Raw genomic sequence first — 15,020 nt, 5'->3', positions numbered from 1 at the left:
GTGTGTAGTGTTTTATTTTTTCCCGGAGATATTGCGGAGCGTTTCCTTGTATGCATTTATGGGTGAGGCAGAGGGTCTTGAATGTGATCCGATTCTTCACCGTTAGCCAATGTAGGCTTTTTAGGGATGGGGAGATGGATTCCCAGGGCTTTTTCCCTGTTAACAGCCTTGCCGCCGTGTTCTGCATGAGTTGCAAGCGCGCAAGCTGGTATTGGGGTAGACCTACGTAGAGGGAATTTGCGTAGTCGAGTCGGGAATTGATGATCGTTCCCACAACTGCCGCTTTGTCCTCTTCTGGGATGAAGGGGATGAGTCTGCGAAGCAGGCGGAGGAGGTGGTGAGATCCGCTCACCACCGATCCTATTTGTGCATCCATTGTCATTCCTGAGTCAAAGATGACTCCGAGACTCTTGACTTTGGTGCTGGGGGAGATGGTCTGTCCGAGGATGGAGGGTGGTGTCCACGGAGTCTCAATTTTGGAATTTTTGTTGGCTTGCAGGAGAAGAAGTTCTGTTTTTGATTCGTTAAGTTTGAGGGAGCTAGCGGTCATCCAGTCATTGATTAAAGTGAGGCATTTCTGTAGTTGCTGATGATGATCTTTCTGTCCATTAATGCGAAAGTAGAGTTGGGTGTCGTCTGCATATGAGTGGAAGCAGAGGTCCGTTTTCCTGATGATATTGAGAAGCGGGCGGATGTAGATGTTAAATAGCACTGGTGACAAGGGTGAGCCCTGAGGGACTCCACAGGAGACTGCCCGAGATTCCGAGGTGAATGTTCCCAGTTTCACTGTCTGAGAGCGATTCTCTAAGAAGGATGTAAACCATTTTAGGGCAGAATCTGTGGCTCCTGCAACTTCTGCGAGGCGGACAAGTAAAGTATTGTGGTCCACTGTATCGAATGCTGCGCTGAGGTCTAACAGTACCAGGAGACTCGGTTCCCCGTCATCTGCTGCTTCAAGGGCGTCGTCCCATATTTTGAGAAGTGCTGTTTCTGTGCCATGGCCTGGGCGGAAGCCTGATTGCAGAGGGTCTAGGATGTGGTGTGTCTCCAGGTGGTGTTGTAGCTGCTGTACTACTGCTTTCTCTATAATCTTGGAGATGGTGTTGAGGCTTGTTATTGGTCTGCGGCAGTTAGGGTCTTTAGGGTCGAGATTAGGTTTCTTTAGCAGGGGTTTGACGATGCCTTGCTTGAGGGAGGTTGGCACAGTCCCTTCTTTGAATGATTGATTTATGAGATGTGTTAGGGTGGGGGCCAGGATGTCGGAACATGCTTTGAACAATTTGGTGGGGATGATGTCGTTCGGTGATGTGCTGTCGCGAAGGCTTCTGATGATGTTTTTAGTCGTGTCCGTGGTGATTGGGGACAAAGAAAACTTTGGTGGTTGAGTGATGTTCGTGTCGATATCCTCTTTTTGCATCGGTTGGGTGAGGTTGGTTGTTATTTTCTGATGAATTGCTTTCCGAATGTTGTCGATTTTGTTGATGAAGAAATCTGATAACTCATTGCAGAATTCTTGAGTATCGTTTGCAGGGGGCTCTAGGCAGGCCGGGTTCATTGATTGAGCAACTATTTTGAAAAGTTCCCGTGGGCGGTTTAAGGCGGATGAGATGGTGTCTGCAATATGTTCTTTTTTGGCTTTGAAGATTGCCTTGTGGTATTTCACCGTGAGTGCTTTGTAGTTAGCATGGTTTTCCTTGGTGGGATTTCTTCTCCAAGTTCTCTCAGCTCTTCTGCGTTCTTGCTTGAGTAGGGTGAGAGTGCCATTAAACCAACTCGAGTTTTTTGTGCGGACGGGTGTTCTGCGTTTTGGCGCCACGGAGTCTGCTGTTTGTAGTAAAGCATTGTTTAGGGAGTTGAGTGTTTGTTCCGTTGAGAGGTTTGGGTTTAGCGGAAGAATTTTGCTCGACAATGTAGTTTTGAAGAGTTCAGAGTGTAGTTTCTTCTGAGATCTATTCCAGTGTGTTGCTATTGCCCGTTTCTGTTTTTGGAGAGTGGTGTTGGTGGTGATTTTAAATTTGATAGCATGGTGGTCCGTCCATGGTAGTGGGGTGATGTTCAATACGTCGATGTCCATATTCTGTTTGAAGATGAGATCTAAAGTGTGTCCTGAACCATGCGTAGGAGCATTTATCAGTTGTTGCAGGCCAAGTTCTTCCATTTGGTTAACGCAGGCGGTTGCCATAGGGTCTTGGGCGGAGTTTGCCCATAGATTGAAATCCCCAAGTACCAGAAGGTTTTTGGTTTTCAAGGTGTGCATTGAGAAGAATTCAGTGAGCGGTGTGAGGAGATTGGTCTTTGGTCCAGGTGGTCTGTAGCATAGTAGTATGTGAATGGTGTCTTGAGGTGTTGTTTGAAGGTGCAGTGAGAGTGTTTCCATGAAAGGCACTGAGTTCTGTAAGTTTGGTTTGGTGAGCCCCAGGTGCGATTTGAAAATCACTGCTAGACCTCCTCCTTTTTTTCCTATTCTATGCTCAGATAGGATACTGTAGTTCTTGGGCACCAATTCAGTTAGGATGGTGTTGCAGTCGGAAGTTAGCCAGCTTTCTGTAATGAAGAGGCAGTCTATGTTGTTTTCGGTGATGAACTCGCGGATTTCCAGCCTATGCTTGACTGCAGATCTGGTGTTGATCAGGGCACATGCTAGTTGTTGTGGTTGGATCGGTGTCTCCCTGCCTTTGATGGTTGATTGTGGGTTGGTCCTTAGTAATTGTTCTTTTTTTAGTCTTTTTTGCGTGGTGGTCGGTAAAGTTGCGGCCGTGTATCTTAGCCTGTGGAGGGTATCTGCTGTGTACTTGAAGTTGCACATGATGCGGAAGGCGGCGTTGCTAGAAAAGAAATTTGTATGACGAAGGCACTGGTGTGGCGATGCTAGCCTTGCAGGGGGATGGAGGGATCGGATGGCTGACCACTGCTCTGGAGTGGTGAGAGTGACGGCTGAGTGTTGGAGCGGAAGTACTGGAGGGAGGAGGCTGCCTACCTCCCTCTCGTTGATCCAGAGGAAGGCAAAAAAAACCCCTGGCTGCGTAGGCCAATGGTGCAGTCGAGGAAAAAATTCCTTCCTGACCCCCCGAGGGGCGATCGGACAAGGGCCCCTGGATCAACTTCTCGAGTGCCCCCGGTGGCTTACCTGTGCTGAAGGTCCCGAAGGTGAAGGAGGGGGAGCTGGTGCGGTGGGTGGTGCGGTGGCTGCGTCTCAGGCGATTTGAGGTAGACTGGCCCCCGGTGAATCTCTAGTGCCCCCGCAGTGAGGTCCAGTAGCAGGAGGGGCGATTCTCGGTGCAGAGGGCACGGGGCTCTGTTGGACAACAGTGAGGGGTTGTGGTGGCAAGCTGGCTGGGCTAGGCTGCAGCCGTGGTCCGTCCCACCGACTCTAGTGGCTAGAACGTGGTGATTGAGACCGCGGCTGCGGTGGAGGCCACAGAGGGGGGGAGGGGGGTATGGCTGGATAGATGACTAGGGGGTAGTGGGTCCAATCGGGCGGTGATGGCTGGGGGCTGATGGCCTCAGGAGGAAGTCCTAGGATGCTACACCGTTTTCCTGGGTGTGCCAATATGGCCGCCGGCTGGGGCTAAGCCGTGGCTGGCCGGCAGAGGGAGTACCAAGATGGCCGCCGGCTAGGCCCGAGCCGCGGGCTGTCCTAACGTTGTTGCCCACACCGTCCGGTGGAGATGATCAGTTGGAAGAGGGGTGCGGACCCGCCGGAGCGGCTGGTCAGTAGAGGGGACGGTAAGTGCTGTAATCTGCCGACCAGGAGCCGCGAAGAGTCCCGGGCGGCCGGCCAGCTGACTAGGCGGCGTCCGGATGGATAGAGGGGGGACCGGCTGAATGCTGCAGGGGGGAGAAGTGGAGAGCTGCGGGCTAGCCAGCCGAGGGCGGCCGGAGCCGCGGAGTGTCCTGAGCGGCCGACCGGCTGCTGAAGGTGGCCGCCGGAGTCGGAGGGGAGAGGGGCTGGCGTGGTAATGCGGGGGGGGGGGGCTGGGCCGGAGCCGCGGAGTGTCCTGAGCGGCTGGCCGACTAAGAACGGCGTCTGGAGTAGGTCGGAAGGGGGGTAGGATGAAGGGGGATAGGATGTAGGGGATGTGGATTAGAGGAGGGGGGGAGAGCCGAGGAAGGGGTGGCCACAGGCCGAGCTCTTCACGGAGCTGCTAGATAGAGGTCTGCTCTGCAGAGTGTCAGCACTCAGACTGAACTGGAACATGTGCGTGTAAAGGCAGGCGTCCCAACCATGTTACTCGCCGCACTTCTCTCAGCAACCAGAACAATGTATTCCATGTAATAGGGAACAATAATTGCAGAGCTCTGAGAAACACCACCATCGCCCCTAAGAGGGAAAAGATATCACCGGACATCCACCAAAACATTGGGAGAGCCGCTGTCAGTGGACTGGCCATTTGAAGTGTAACTATGACTATGGCTTTGACCAGGGGCGTTGCTAGGTCTACAAAAGATCTCGGGCTAGAGCCCATAGCAGCGTTTAAAGAAAGTCATACACTTGGGCGGGCATACACATGTATATACAGTAATATACATGTGTGTGTGTGTGTATATATCCGCAGAGAGCCCCAAACTTACATCATGGTCCCCAGAGAGCCACCCCCCTTACATCAGGGTCCCCAGAGAGCCACCCCCCTTACATCAGGGTCCCCAGAGAGCCACCCCGCTTACATCAGGGTCCCCAGAGATCCCCCTTTTACATCAAAGTTCCCAGAGAGCCCCCCCTTACATCAGGGTTCCCAGAGAGCCCCCCCTTACATCAGGGTCCCCAGAGAGCACCCCCCACTTACATCAGGGTTCCCCAGAGAGCCTTCCCCTTAAATCAGGGTCCCCAGAGAGCCTCCCCCTTAAATCAGGGTCCCCAGAGAGCCTCCCCCTTAAATCAGGGTCCCCAGAGAGCCTCCCCCTTAAATCAGGGTCCCCAGAGAGCCTCTCCCTTAAAATCAGGGTCCCCAGAGAGCCTCTCCCTTGCATCGGGGTCCCCAGAGAGCCCTCCACTTACATCAGGATCCCCAGAGAGCCCCCCACTTACATCAGGATCCCCAGAGAGCCCCCCCTTAAATCAGGGTTCCCAGAGAGCCTCTCCCTTAAAATCAGGGTCCCCAGAGAGCCTCTCCCTTGCATCGGGGTCCCCAGAGAGCCCTCCACTTACATCAGGGTCCCCAGAGAGCCTCCCCTTGAGGACCCCTGCAGAAACTCGTTATAGCCCCAAAAGCCACCCCCTAGCGACGCCACTGGCTTTGACCAGTGATAATGGACAACTATTATACCATGAAAGAAAACATATAATCAATGAGAAATAATCAAACATAAATGAATGGTACCCCCCCCCCATGATGTTAATTAGAACAGCATAAGCAGCCACTATAAATGATCTCAAAATATGCTACAGTAAACACTCTAACATTAGCGGCGCTAAACAATCACAGAAAACAACTGTAATAATTGTATCCAATTTTTCGATATGATATATATATATATATCATATGTCCAAAAAAAGTTAATGTGGGGTTAAATCCAGCTGAATCCCATCACCACACCGCGTGTGAAAATTCCTCTAAGGTAATGAACTTATCAGATAAACATGGGTATTACGCTTGTGTTTTAAACAATTTCTGTCAGCAGGCACTGCGTCTCTCCATCTAGGTGTTCTTTGTGACAAGCAAAAGAAATGTGCACATTGCGTAATCCAATAAAATTTATTGTTGGTAAAAAATAACCCCCTTACAAATGTGCACTTACAATTTTTAAAATTCAAAGCAGGCAAATAAAAGGCATATAGAACCTCAATATCTCCCGTCACTCTCGCTTGTCAGACTCTCACCGCTCAGCTGATCTCTCGTGGAGCGGTGTTCCCGGGCTGAGGCGACAGATGATCGGACGGCGTAGGATGCTGCATTTTGTCATCACTTTCGTCAGAGGGCGTGGCCACACAGAGCAGCTCCTATCCTTAAATACCCTGCGAGCACCGGGTATTAACCCTGAGCACACTCGTTCCATCCGATCAGCAACATCCACCGCATCACTTACAGAGGACTTGTGTATTCATACAACACCAATATATCATAACACTCCAATAATATATTGTAAAACGAACACCCTCCTTGGCTAGCTCAACATACCTCTGCCATAATCTGTGGGTAGGCATGCCAGACCACTACTGTACACGTTACTATTTGATTGATACGATCACACACGTTCTTAACCGATCGTTTCATATATGGCGATTATAAATCACAAAGAGACACAAACTGCTAAAGCAAAAACGGGCTGAGATAAAATATCCCAGCTCATCCTGCTATCCATATTGCGCTCATCATTTACAGTATTGTTATTTCAGATCTTTACTTATATTACACAGTATGTTTTATTAATGTTTCCAATATATGTTAAAATTATATTAAACCAGTGGCGGCTGGTGAAGTTTTAAGATGGGGGGGCGCCAGACCCCTCCCTTCTTTTTTGACCCCTCCCACTTGGTGAAAATGGGCGTGGTTTCAGTGAAATAGTGGGCGTGGCTCTAAGGTGGTGTGGTTAGCGTCTGAGATAAACGAAGGATGGAGGGAGAGAGGGATGGAGGGACAGCAGGCCCAGATCCTACCCAACAATAGAAATATGTGTATTCTAGAAAGTTTAACAAACAGCAGGTAAAGATATTCCAAACACCTGGTGTTAGCACTTCAATCATCCCGGCACCATGGTTGTTATGGTGTCAGGATGATTGAAGTGCATTATTTCTATTATTACATTGTAATATAAAATGAAACCATTCAACTCACCATAGTGCAGAATCAGTGGGAGCCCTGAGCGTGTCACTAGCCACGTCGCCTGCCACCAGATGCCATCAGGTGTCCCCTGCGGAGTCCGTCCTTACATGCAGCCTGTGTCCCCCAAATACAGCCTATGTCCCACCAAATACAGCCTGTGTCCACCAAATGCAGCCTTGCCTGTGTCACATCGAACCCCCCTCCCCCCGTTCTCTGTGGGAGCAGCACAGCTGTACTTACCTTGCTGTTGTCCTCTCCTGTGGTGTCTCCTTCCACAGCGGCATTAGGGGAGTCCTCTCCTCTCATATTTCCTGTTTTCTCTGTCCTGGGTGCAATGGGAGAGAGAAAACAGGAAGTGACATCAAACTGAGATGTCAATCAAACCGCCCGGCCGTAGTAATAGATACTATGATCGCCGGGCGGAAGCTACTCGGCGCTTCGGAAAGCGCCGCAAGGCTGGATAAACGCCCGCAAATGAAGTGTCGCCTCTGCAATCTCGTGATTGCATAGACGTGGCGCTTCCCATAAGTGCACCGTGGCCGGCGTCACACTGTGTCCAGCGTCCGAACACAGTGCACTTAAGGACCTTTTTTTGTATTTTTTGTATTTTTTTTTAAAGGGCCAGTATTAAATATTTTTTTTTTATTGTGACTGCCTGGAGGGGGGGGGGGGGCGGCGCCCATGCGCCCCCTATGGACGGGCCGCCACTGTATTAAACATTTCTTATTTCTACTTATACACCAATTCCATACTTTAAAAGTAACTCCCATCCCATACACATATCATAAAGGACGTCATTACATATAAAATGTATATAAAAACAATAAAAAATGTCAAAAGCACATTACATGTATAAAATTTCTTTGTAAAAGCAACTCTCAAAATTCAGTAATTACTGATAAAACAATTTAAATCCAAATTTAAAATGTATTAATCGGTTTATTATCTGCACATTTGAGTCCCACATTCAAAATATGAATTTCTTTATCGTTGAGTTGAATATTTCTAAATTATAAATCCCCTCTAGTCTGTCTCCCTTCATCTTTTTTTTGTTGGATTCTCCGTCCACCTCTACAGCCTCTGTGTCCTTAGTTCTTGTTACTGGTAAGGGACTGGGTTGGTCTTTTCCATTGAGGTGGTTTCCACCACCCTTGATCCCTGGGTTTATTGGGTCGTTTTCGGAGGATGGCCTTTCCAATGGCTCCCTCCTCGTGCCCTCTGCCCACCCCCCCCCCCCCCCGTTCTAAAAAAGACCTTGCTGGTTTTGGGGTGTTATAATCATTTAACATTTCATATCGATTAGAGGTGGGTATGGCGTATGGACTCCATTGATCTCTATCATCATACTCGTGATGTGGATTGGGCCGTGAATAACTATTCTGTTGTTCCCAAATATTATTTGGATGTGGGCTATATTGGTCCCTATCATCAATATTTTGGTAATGGTTATTAGTTATTTACTGGCCCTATAATTATTAGAATGTTTTCCGCTTCCGAGAAAAAGGGCCGAGGTCATCTGTTAAAGGGGGACTCCATCTCCGTGAAATCCCAACCTTGTGAAAAACAAATCTGACCTAAAAATAATGGACGCAACCTAGAAATAATAGAAATAATGGACACATCCCAAAAATAAATAATACGGCCTAGAAAAAATGGATACAACCCAGAAATAATGGATACATTCTAGAAATAAAAGATACATTCTAGAAAAAATAGATAGAGTCTGGAAATAATGACTACAAGCTAGAAAAATTGGACACAATCTAGAAATAATGGATACAATCTAGAAAAAATGAACACTATCTAGAAATAATACAAATAATGGATACCATCATAGAAATAATAGATACAACCTAAAAAATAATGCATACAATCAACAAATAATGACTACAAGCTAGAAATAATTTCCTAAATGAAGGACCAGGAGTGGTATTCTGATGATACTGCTGGTTGGAGTGTGTGTTATGTTCATGTTTTTTTCTCCCTCTCCTTCCTCTTTGGCCTCCCCTACCTCTTTGTACAAAGGGTTTTGGGGGGGGGGGGGTATGAGTCCATCTTTGTGCTAACGAACCGACTTACACACCATTATTTGGAACCTTCCTCAATGGTGGTGGCGCTAGTTCGACCTTCTCATCCACATCCCTCGACTCACCATTAGTGTTTTGCCATATGTAAATAGAATTATTTTTAAAGTCCCCCCATATCCCTATGGAACTTTTTTAGTTTCTTTTTTTTTTTGTGTGTTTCTCTATCAATTTTTTCCAATTTCTTTTTTTATATCTCCATTAGAATGTAAAGCTTGCTGTGTGTCTTTAATCGGATCTAGCTTCATTTGCAAATCTGCAATCTTTTTTCTAATAACCTCATTTTTTTGTTTTTTTTCCTTTTCAACAATGAAATGAAATAAAACAGCCACGACAAATTGCAATAATCCACTTCCCCCCAGAGATAAATAAAATCAGTTAATGGAAAAAGGTCAAAGTTTTTTAGCAGCTGCTATCAAACATACAAAGACAACCAATGTGCTTAAAACTTCCAAATAGACATCCAAGCATTAGCAGAAAAAAAAATGTATAATATCCTAATAAAAATGTCCCATAAAGTGTCTTTTAAACAGAACATTCATACTCAGCGTCCTTAAAATAAAGACTAATGAAGATGTAGACCTTATGAACGGTGAGATGATCCTGGATAGTCCATGAATCCGATCACATAACATGGAATATCGCTCCCTTCGGATATTAAACTCACCAGACATCAGGTGATAATGTGCCTTCAACTAGACAATTGTTCACACAACATCCCTTCTCCCATCAGCGGATCACGGCATAGACTACCTCTTTGGCTCCAGGCACCCGATCACTGATTATAGGTCTGTAGCTCATTAGCGATAATGCTACTGCACAGCAGCCGCACAGTATTATCGCTAATCAGCTACGGACCCATAACCAGTGATCGGGTGCCTGGAGCCAAAGAGGTAGTCTATGCAGGGCCGGCGCTCACACTAGGCGAACTAGGCAGCCATCTAGGGCGCACTGCTGCCTAGGGGGGCGCAGCCACGGCCCGCTGATTTCCCCCCGTTAGCCTGGCTGGTGAACACAAGGCGGAGGAGGCGGGGGCACCGGGCATGAGGTCAGCGGAGGAGGTAGGCACAGCTGGGGAGGCGGAGGAGGCACTGGGCATGAGGTCGGTGGATGAGGCGGGAACAGGTGGGAAAGGTGGAGGAGGCACTGGGCCTGAGGTCAGCGGAGGAGGCGGGCACAGCTGGGGAGGCGGAGGAGGCACTGGGCATGAGGTCGGTGGATGAGGTGGGAAAGGTGGAGGAGGCACTGGGCCTGAGGTCAGCGGAGAAGGCGGGCACAGGTGGGAAAGGCGGAGGAGGTGGACACAGCTGGGGAGGCGGAGGAGGCACTGGGTCTGAGGTCGGTGGATGAGGTGGGAAAGGTGGAGGAGGCACTGGGTCTGAGGTCAGCGGAGGAGGCGGGCACAGGTGGGAAAGGTGGAGGAGGCGTCGGGCATGAGGTCGGCGGAGGAGGTGGGCACAGCTAGGGCAGCGCCGGGCATGAGGTCAGTACAGTGGAGGAGGCGTGAGCACAACTGAGGAGGCGGAGATGTAACTGCAGTCTGGTACCCATCACTGCTGTCTACCACTGCCACCTATCAGTGCCCATCAGTGAAGGAGAAAAATTACTTATTTGCTAAATTTTTTTAACAGAAATTAACAAAAATTTTTTTTTTTTTAATTTTTTAGCCTTTTTTCGTTTGTTTAGCAAAAAAAATAAAAACTCAGCAGTGATTAAAGACCACCAAAAGAAAGCTCTATCTGTGTGAAAAAAAAATGATAAAAATGTCACATGGGTACAGTGTTACATGACCGCGCAATTTATATAAAAAAAAGTTGCGCTCGGTGAGTCCCATGTGAAAAAAATATGTGAAAAGAAAAATATATGTGAACAGCAGCAGAACTCACAATATTGTACACAGCAATAAAACAAAATTAAAATGTGTTTTATCTTTATACCTAAATCATTATGAATGACTTATTAAGTGACATCAGTAATTAATACAAATTAATAAAACAAATTATTAGTAAGTGTCCATAGACTCCACGATATAAATCGGCACAATGGCACAGCTGCGCAAATGGGCGTACCTATAAGTCCCTTTTAAGACGCGGAAATGTGGACGCGCCTCGTACTCCGTGACCGTGCCCGAGGGTCCCATGGACTCGATGTCCGCCGGGGGCCGGCAATCGTGTCACGGAGCGGAAGAACAGGGAGCTACTTATGTAAACAAGGCATTTCCCCGTTCTGCCTAGTGACATGACAGAGATCTACTGCTCTCTGTGATCGGGAGCAGTGATCGCTGTCATGTCAGTGGTAGCCCACCCCCGCCCCCCACAGTTAGAATCACTCCCTAGGACACACTTAACCCCTTGATCGCCCCCTCTAGTGTTTAACCCCTTCCCTGCCAGTGTTATTTACACAGTAATCAGTGCATTTTTAGAGCACCGATCGCTGCATAATTGTCAATGGTCCCAAAATAGTGTCAAAAGTGTCCGATGTGTCCGCCATAATGTCGCAGTCACAATATAAATCGCAGATCGCCACCATTTCTAATAAAAAGAAATAAATAATAACAAAAATGCTATAAATCTATCCCCTATTTTGTAGACGCTATAACTTTTGTGCAAACCATCAATCAATATACGCTTATTTCGGAGGGTTTTTTAACCAAAAATATGTAGAAGAATACATATCGGCCTAAACTGAGAAAGGAATTCGCTTTTTTATATATTTTTGGGGGATATTTATTATAGCAAAAAGTAAAAAAATATTGTTTTGTTTTTTCAAAATTGTCGGTCTTTTTTTGTTTATAGCATAAAAAGTAAAAAGCGCAGAGATTATCAAATACCACCAAAAGAAATCTCTATTTGTGGGGAAAAAAAGTCAATTTTGTTTAGGTGCGACGTCGCACAAGCGACGCAGTGCTGAATCACAAAAAGTGCTCTGGTCAGGAAGGGGGTAAATTCTTCCGGGGTTGAAGTGGTTAAAACAGGCATTAGGAAAACACAACATCCGTCTCACACCCTCCACGGGCGGCACGACGTCACCGCTGCTCCCTTGCCTAGCCTGACAAACGTTTCATCCGAATGGACTTCTTCCGTGAGGCGGTTTTATTACTCATGTTGTCACTTAATAAGTCATTCATAGTGATTTATGAATAAGGATATGAAAGCGCAACACATTTTTATTTTAATGACCACGCAATTGTCATTCAAAGTGTGACGGCGCTGAAATCTGAAAATTGGCCTGGGCAGGAAGGGGGTGAAAGTGCCCGGTGTTGAAGTGGTTAAAGCGTCACCTCCCCTTGGCAGGAAATCCACTTACCTTGCGAGACGGAGAGGATCACACACACGGCCACCCCGATCCTCCTATGCCACCATCTGTTGTGTCTCCTCGCCCAGCACAGCGTCGGTCTGGGGAGGTCACATGACTGGGACACAGATGAGTCTGTCATGTTGGCACAGCTCCCAGAATCCTCGCTGGGGTCGCTGTTCTCATTTGGCGTTTGTGTTATGAGGACCTCCAGCCCAGAACAGTCTTGCACATCTCATCCACATTCTTCTGATGATGGTTGGATGGATGGGGAGCAGAGGAATCCAGGATCCCCCCCAACATCCCCCAAGAGGGAAAACAAAAGTTATGAACTTTTGAACAGAATGCACAAGAACTGGCTAGCTTTGTGCTCAGCATTGTGCAAGATACAGAAGATCATAGACAAGACAAATCCCACACTGTCCCAATTTACCATATGGGAGCTCAGCACAGGGATGATGGGAACCCCTCATAATGGGCGCAGAAGGTGTACAGACCCGGGAACTCAGCACAGGGATGGTGGGAACCCCTCATAATGGGCACAGCGGGTGTACAGACCCGGGAACTCAGCACAGGGATGGTGGGAACCCCTCGTAATGGGCACAGCAGGTGTACAGACCCGGGAACTCAGCACATGGATGGTGGGAACCCCTCATAATGGGCACAGCAGGTGTACAGACCCTGAAACTCAGCACAGGGATGGTGGGAACCCCTCATAATGAGCACAGCAGGTGTACAGACCCGGGAACTCAGCACAGGAATTGTGGGAACCCCTCATAATGGGCACAGCAGGTGTACAGATCTGGGAACTTTAAAGGACAATGGGCTTGCTGAGGGTTGTAGTGCTACAGGCAGTCAGCCCAGACCCATAGACAATGTCCAACATAAAATAACATCTGATAATAACTGTCAGCTTCAGTATGCAGAGAGGTCCATGGACAATACAGTGACTTTGCCTGGACCAGGCACAGCAGCTGTTCCTGTAAATGGTGGAGGAGATGCTGGGAGTCTGCAGTGGTCAGGATTGAAGCTGAGTGTTCAGAGGAGGGGAAGGGGGAGGGCCCTGCCTCTACTAATCAGAAGACTGCTATCACAGCTGATTCACGCTCTCTGCCAGCAGATTTGATTGTGTCTAAGGACAAGACTGCAAATGCTGCTGGTGTAAGAAAAACTTATGCTGGTGTTGCTGCTAGAGGATCTGGGAAGGGGGAGCAAGAAGGGAAGGAATATGGGAATGTTTTATCTTCCTCCCTGTTTAAAAGGAGGAATGTTGTTCAATTAAAATGGGAGGGTAGAGGACTTCCTCCACATAGGAGGGCAGTGGTGGATAAGATTCTGCAGATGGGGTTTAGGCCCACAGATATCTTCGCCCTGATCAGTCCAGGAGGTTCCTATGAGTATGATTTGTCCTTTATCCGTCCGGAGTCTTTGGACATATTTTGGGAGAAGTATGAACACGTGTGTAGGGGCCTGCCGGACTGGAAAGGGCTCATCCCCAAGCTTATATCACGCCAGCCACTCATTAAAATGGTGACAAGTCTTGTCCATAATGAATCCATACCACAAGGGGATTTATCTGTATGGTTGAGGAGGTATGGAGACGTCCTGAGCCCCCTAAAAAAGATTTTGGATGATTGGACCATCTTCTACCCAGGCCAGCCGAAGCTCTGCAACAAATGTGGTGATAAAGGGCATCTTGTATCCTCCTGTCCAGTGATGAAGTGCTCTCTGTGTCAGGGTATAGGACATTTGGCAATGGACTGTAATATTATCAGGTGCAATCTGTGCAATGCGGTGGGAAATCCTTACAGTCAGTGTCCTGAGGCAATGCACAACAAGCCTGAGCTCATGAGAGAGTTCTTCCTCCTGGACATGGAGGATGCTCAGCAGCTGGAGTGCCTGTGAGTCCATCCGAGTCTGTGCCAATACCCAATGTGTCTGTGTCTTCCCAGTCTGTGGTGCCCCAATCTGTGACAATACCCAGTATGTCTGTGTCTTCCCAGTCTGTAGGTAAGGTATCAGTTGCAGAGAATGTGTCCAATCCTTCTGTGTCTATGTCTTCTAAAATTACAGAGGCAGCAAGAGGTGCTGAGGCAGGTGAATCAAGTGCAGTGCCAGTCCCCCTCCCTCGATGCTGCAGGGTTTCTATTGAGGATCGTGGGGTGCAGAGGAGTAGGGAGGATGGTGGAGAGGCTGGCCTGGTGGTAGATAAGGGAAGGGAGAGTGGGGTGGAGAGGGGTGAAGGGGAGGCTGTTGATTCTGGTTTGTCTAAGGATGATATGGAGTGGTTGGAGGATAGGAGGAGGAGGGGCAAAAAGAAGGAAAAAAAGGGGGTCAGTTACCTTAAATCCTAAAGTTTTGCCTTTAGAAAATAAGTTTGGGGTCCTGTCAGATGATGATGATGACGATGAATGGGACTCGTTCAGGTCAGCGTCCTCTATGGATGATGAGTGCCAGGGTGCAATGAAGCGCGCTGGTTCTCCAGGAAGAGGGAGTAGTCAGGATAAGAAACGGCTGCCTCATTTACCCTAATGGCAGTTCCCACTCCGTTAAAAGTGGCAACCGTTAATGTTGCCGGCTTAAGATCAGTAAGTGCTCGTCATATGGCCTTATTTTTGCTCAGCGAGTTTGATGCTGATATTTTGTTTTTGCAAGAGACCCATTTGAGTAGTCTGGCCGATATACATCTGGCAAAGAAGGAGTGGAGACGTGGTCCCTCATTTTGGTCTCTTGAGGCCGAGCCTTGCAGCAGAGTTGCGGTCCTTTTTTCTGGTATGGTAACATGCCGACAGGTAATTGAGGTAGAGATAGGGAGATACATGGTTTTAGACGTCTTTGTGAAGGGGCAGGACTTGCGCCTGATTAACATCTATGGTCCCCA

The sequence above is a fragment of the Aquarana catesbeiana genome, linkage group LG12 (assembly GCF_042186555.1).
Source record: "Aquarana catesbeiana isolate 2022-GZ linkage group LG12, ASM4218655v1, whole genome shotgun sequence".
In the NCBI taxonomy this organism is placed as follows: Eukaryota; Metazoa; Chordata; class Amphibia; order Anura; family Ranidae; genus Aquarana; species Aquarana catesbeiana.
The sequence above is the reverse complement of the archived record's forward strand: the minus strand, read 5'-3'. Positions refer to the sequence as shown.